The 6,679-nt window shown below is 34.3% G+C and overlaps 1 protein-coding gene across 2 annotated transcripts in view; it reads left to right on the forward strand.

Annotated features, from left to right (window-relative positions):
• The window catches only part of LOC106877218 (TRAF3-interacting protein 1), a 202,974-nt gene that overhangs the window by 64,257 nt on the left and 132,038 nt on the right, over positions 1-6,679 (forward strand). The window lies entirely within an intron of this gene.

A 6,679-nucleotide genomic window follows, 5' to 3' on the forward strand; every position in this document is an offset into this window, starting at 1 on the left:
TGTGCTAAGAAGCTTACTTCCCAACCACATGGTTCTGAGTTCAGTCCCACTGTGTGGCACCTTGGGCTAGTGTCTTCTAATATAGCTTCAGGCCAACCAAAACCTTGTGAGTGAATTTGGTAGATGGAAACTAAAAGAAGACCGTCGTATATATATGTGTGTGTGTGTGTGTGTATGTATGTATATGTATGTATGTATTTGTGTGTCTGTGTTTGTCCCCATACCATCGCTTGACAACCAATGTTGGTGTGCTTATGTCCCTGTAACTTTGCGATTCAGTAAAAGAGACTGATAGAATAAGTACTAGGCTTACAAAGAATAAGTCTTGGGTTCGATTTGTTTGACTAAAGGTGGTACTCCATCATGGCCACAGTCAAATGACTGAAACAAGAGTAAAAAGTATAAATATATATATATATATATATGTGTGTGTGTGTGTGTGTGTGTGTGTGTGTGTGTGTGTATATATATATATATATATATACACACACACACATACATTACATACATACATACAAAGTGGCATCAAAAAGTTGCCAGACTAGTTCTGTAGCGCACCAACAGATGGCAGCACACAGTTGCATGTGCATTGAGAGCTAGCAGCAACCTTCATGAAGCAGGTGATATCGCTGTGTTTACTTTGCAAGTTGTGAAATTTATGCTTTCGTGATCACTTGTGTGCTTGTAGTCTGTGATTTTGTCATGGATAGGAACAAAGACTCAATGTAAAACTTTGCGTTAAACTTGAAGTGTGCTACAGAGATATTGAGCATGCTTTGGCAAGCTTATGGTGACAAGGCAATGGGCTGTATGCAATTTTTCTAGTGCACTTCAAAAGTGGAAGACAATGAGTGACCGGACATGAGTGTCACCTTTAGAAATGTGGTATTGTGCACCAAGAATTCATTCCCCAGGGCCAGACTGTAACCAAAAGTTCTACCATAACATTTTGAAGTGTTTGAGGGAGAAGATTAAGCAAAAGCAACCGGATCTATGGAGCACAAAAAATTGGATTCTTCACCATGCTCTCCTCACTCATGAGTTTCTTTGCCAAAAACAACATGGTATTGCTTCCATGCCCATGCTATTCTCCAGGTTTATAGCATCTGTGAACTTCGATCTCTTCCCCAACATGAAAATGCAGCTCAAAGGTCACTGTTTTAACACTGTTGTTGAGATCCAGAGCAAATCGCAGAAGGTCCTTGACTTGCTTACAGAAAATGACTTCCAGGCCAGATTCCAAAAGTGGCCAGAATGCTGGGACTGGTGTGTTGTTGCGCAAGGTGACTATTTCAAAGAAGATGATGTTAAAACCTAGGTAAATAAGTTATTTTTTTGTTAAACATAGCTAGTTCAGGAACCTTTTTGTACCACCTTGTATATATATGTATATATATATAACTATATCATCGTCATTTAGATTCTGTTTTCCATGCTAGCATAGGTAAGACAGTTTGTCTGGTGCTGGTAAGCTGGAGAGCTTCACTGGGCTCCAGTCTGTTTTGATTTAGTTTCTATGACTGGATGCCCTTCCTAACACCAACCACTTCACAAAGTGTACTGAGAGCATTGTACATGTGTCACTGGCACAGGTGCATTTTATGTGTCACCAGCATGGGTGCTTTTCATATGTCACAGAGCACTGACCAGGATTATGGTCTCACTTCGCGTGACATCTCTTCTTAAGCACAGCAAATTACCAATAGTCTCAGTCACTTGTCATCACCTCATTATTATTATCATTGTTGCTGCTGCAAGCTAGCAGAATCATTAGCACACTGGACAAAATGATTAGCAGCGTTTTGTCTGTCTCTGTGTTCTGAGTTCAAATTCTGACTTGGCCTTTCATCCTTCTGGAGTTGATAAAATAAGTACCTGCTGATTGCTGGGGTTAAATTAATCAACTTCCCACTCACCACTGCCTCACCAAAATTTCAGGCATTGAGCCTATATTTGAAATTATTATCTATGTATTAATATGCTAAAGCTGAATGCCATATGCTGTCATGTGGTTGTTTGTTGAAGGGAGAGGCGAAGAACAAAGAGGGAGAGAGAAGTGTTAACATGTTATAGAGGAAAAGTAGTAGTTATAATAGAGTTAAGAAGTTAATTGAAGGAAGAGATGTAGAATAAGAGAGTCAGAAATACAATGTTTAACAGAAGGGTGATGTTCTGGTGATGAATTTAGAGCAATGCAGATAGAAAAAGAGGGGAGGTTAGTTATATTAAGAGTGAGAGACAGATAAAGAGAGAGAGTGTAGTGATACTATGTCAGTTCATGTATTATGCTGTCATGTGGTTAGTGGAAGTTGGAGGCAAAGAGAAAGAGAGAAATGATGTGAAGAGTGGAATGATATGGTTATAAAGTTTGTTGAAGTAAGAGGTAAAGAGACAAAAATATAGAGAGAAATCTAACTTGCATAATAGACAGAAATTTTAAATATCATGTATTATTGTGACTGACAAGAAAATAATATTTTTATATTTTGTTTTTTTATATCTTCTATCTGTTCATTTGTTAATCTGTCTTCTATCCACTTTGACAAATACATTGATGGGCAGATGGAAGTAAAAAGGCTTACATTAAACATTATGATAAACTTCTCATAGATAGAAAGATAGATTTTTCAATGAAAGTGAAATAACTTAGCAAAATAGCCGTGGATGTTTTTTTTCTTTTTTTTTCTTCTCCCCAATTTGTTATTCAAACTTTGTATTGTTGGACTAGAGAGATTGACTGCAAAGAAAGTAGATATAAACAGACACCTGAACTGAATTGAAATGAACCAACTCAGAGTGAGATTTGTGACTGACAGTTATAATGGCAGTAGCATAGCCACAGCTGATGATGATGATAGTGAAAAGTGTATTTTATTTTTATTGAACTAAATTTTTTATATTGCCTATCACTTAATGCATGTGCATAAGTGCAATTATTTATCGCCTGCTCAGTTGAAAATTGATATTTGTTTACAAAATATGGATGACAGACGACTTAAGTTAACAAAAAAGTGAATGAGACGGTATAGGCAATGACATAAAGAGAAGAAGAAAGTTGAATCACTAGAACAAGCAGTGTAGAAGGGGAAATAGGTATCAAAAAGAATACAGTGAGTATTTACAATAGATAAGAGAACGTGCTCAAGACAGAATAGAAAATGAAAATGAGATCATAAAAATTTTAATGATATGGTTGGAAGTCCCAACATTGGCGACATAAATATTCTCTGTAATCATTTTTTATGATTATAGAGAATATGTAATTGAAACTCTGAACTACTGAGAGAATGGATAAATCATGCTCTCTCAATTATCCAGAAAAACTGAAAGGATTTTCTTTGATGAAAATAATGCAGAATATTCAATTTTAAAAGTAACACTAATTTTTATAGTTCTATATAAACTTCCAACCATCTGAAGTTTTGTATTTACTGTGGAATTTCCACAGGTACGGCTGGTTATTATTATTATTATTTTTGATGGTTGTTTTTTAATATAGCTTGTATTGTAAGTTCAGTAGTATGTTCTTGGAAATAGTGAATCCTTAATCAGGATTTTATTCCAAAATACAGCTATTTCAACTGCTTTATGCCAACTATACTCCTGGGAAACGTAGAATTATCAGAACCTTCCATTTTCTCTTTCTGTCAATATTTGTAATTTTATGAGACTATATTTAATAACTAGACTGGAACTTTAAACAATCAAAAGCTGTTTAAAATTTCTATTATTGTTTATAATCTGCATAAATACCTGTTTTTTTCTTCAACTTTTGATTTCCTTGTGTTAGACATGTTGCTACTTTTTAAATGGAAGGGTCATCTATATATATAAAAATGAGAATGTGTGTCTGTCTGTCTGTCTGTCTGTCTGTCTGTCTGTCTGTCTGTGTGAATCCCTAAAACTCGAGAACTACGCAACCAATTTCATTCAAATTTTACACATGCCTTACTTAGGGTTCCAGTTGTGTTTTAGTCAAAAAAAATTTTTAACTTCTTGCAGAGTTCAAGCACATGGCAACATAATATCTCTTCCACTATTACGTGTCAAAAGTGAAACAAAAACACTCATGTCAAATACTTTCACTTTAAAAATGAAACTATTCCACTAACTGAAACAATCACATTTCGATACTGTAGTGACAGATACTTTCAGAGAGAGAGATGTATATTTTGTGTCCTAATATTTTGTATTTCTTCATTGAGTCCCTGCTCATGCAACTCAGATTTGTTCAGCCAAAGTTGAGTGCACAGTATATGCCTTCTTAAATATATTTCTACATATCAAGCAAAACCACTTGTCAGATAGAAATAGTATTTATTTTATGCTCTACTTTTAATTAATCTGGCTATTGTAAAATGTTTTTTCTCTGAGTTACCTTCCTTAATTAGAAAGTGTAGAACTGACTATGTATAAGTACTGTTATTTATAGATATCGTTGGCAATACATAGTCAGTTCTTGTATTATTCTTTCCTTGATTATCATTTGAAAAAATATTCAACTAATCACTGCTTTATTTGGATGACAATCATTTCTATTTCCAGCTTTATCTTTCATTTTTAATTGCTGGATTGAATTAATTCTATTAACATTATCATCAATTTTATGTCTACTTTCTATGCTAGCATGTGTTGGACATTTTGGCAGGATCCAACAAATCAGAGAATCATGTCTCAGTCACAGCATACTTTATTACCAACCATTTTATAGAGTGTACTTGGAGCTTTCTGATAGCACAGCACTAGTGCAGTTGCCATGCAAGTTGCAAGATTAAAAAGCCCCCTTGATTAAGGAGTAGTAGTCCTTAATGAAAGGATTTTATGAAAAGTATTGAGAGGTTGAAGTATGATGGGAGGAGCAGCAATAAATTTACCATTACGAAGGAGATTCCTAACGATGTCATATTCTACATGAGTGAGTAGGCCTAACTGGAGCATGTCAGAAAAAGAGGTAAATATGGTTATAAGAAGTAGCCAAAATGTAGCATGCCCAAGAAGATGAATAGAGTGAGGAGACTGAAGAAAGTGAATGAGAGATTAACAGAATCATAGAGTGGAAGTGGTAAGATGTACATAGAGGATGAATGGGGTGGATTGGTTAAGTCATGAAAGTAGTCAGAGGTAAATATGTTAAAAGTGAAGGACAGATGTTGATTGAATATAGCTCAGATGAGAGGAAATGGTGACAGGTAGGACATTGGATGAGGGACATGCTTATCATGTGTTCAGAACCTCAGTCATGCTCTTCTAGTGCAGCTGGGTGGATATTCACAAGTACTGTGTGTGGTCAACCATCTTCGTCCTCTGTCATCTCTATGAGGCTCAATGTCCTAAGATCATATAATGATCTCAGGACATTGTAATGCTTTACAAATAAATTTGATAGACAGAAACTGTATGGAAGCCTCTGTGTATGTGTGTGTGTAAAATAATGAAGGTGGCTATATGCAATATAAAATCAAGAGGAAAAATTCAATTGTCACTAATTGTGACTGAGGGTGCAGAGTAGCACCTACATTGCTAGAAATAGAAGTCAAAATTAGAGCTGCAAAACAAACACGTCTATGCACTGACAGGTGGGATAACTGCCCCACAATGAGCAAGATCACCATACTAGTATAGTTTCACTTTATTAAAATTAAAGCTTATCAGTGGTGACTACTCCATCACTGGAGTAGTCACCACTGTGTACATATATGTGTATGTATATATATATATATATATATATATATATATATATATATATACACACACACACACACATACCCATGCACGCATGCACACACACAATAACACCTCACTTTAAGAGGACCCACTTTACATGACCCCGGGTTTACGAGTGTTATTTTTCAAGCACAAGATCCGAATTTTGAATGAAGTACAAAAATTTCTACTACTATAATAAATGCTTCTGTGTGTTACAGAGAAATTTATAGAGAGCAAAAAAAAAAAGCTTCTTTTAAGCAAACAATTCTAGACTTGCTCTTTAAAAAGAAGATCACATCTACAATTGATGGTGTGCTCAAGTCTAGTGTGAGTGAAAGTGATTCAGAAAATGATTATAATAATATTTTTTATTATAAATGATTTTGTCATTCTTTTTACTTTACATTCAACTGTTGTTTTATTGCCATCTACTTACAAATATTATAAATTTTATTGGTAAAATATTTTTCTGGGAACGAATTATAAATCATAACATTACTACTATGGGAAATTCTTGCTCTGTTTATCAAGGCATTACTTCCTAACAAGTGCTGGTTTGTTTACATCCCTGTAACTTAACAGCTCAGCAAAAGAGATCGATAGAATAATTACCAGGCTTTAAAACAAGTACTAGTATTAATTGGTTTTACTAAAGTCTTTAAGTCAGTGCCCCAGCATGGCCATATAGATGAAAGATATGTGAAAGTTAACATTTAAAAACAATATCAATTGCTTTCTGCAAAAATTTCATTTTACTTTCTTTGTCACATACTGTTATCCACATTTTGATACAATCAATTGTATATACATCTTTTCCAAACTCTTCCCATTTTCTTTTTCATGTTGCACCATACATGCATATCACAACTGTTTTAGCTTTGTTTTTTTTTGTTATTTTTTTTTTGTTTATGTTTTTTTTTTAATATAAGGAAACAAAATCTTTGATTTAAACATTTTTTTTTTTCTTTTTATT

The sequence above is a fragment of the Octopus bimaculoides genome, chromosome 6 (assembly GCF_001194135.2).
Source record: "Octopus bimaculoides isolate UCB-OBI-ISO-001 chromosome 6, ASM119413v2, whole genome shotgun sequence".
In the NCBI taxonomy this organism is placed as follows: Eukaryota; Metazoa; Mollusca; class Cephalopoda; order Octopoda; family Octopodidae; genus Octopus; species Octopus bimaculoides.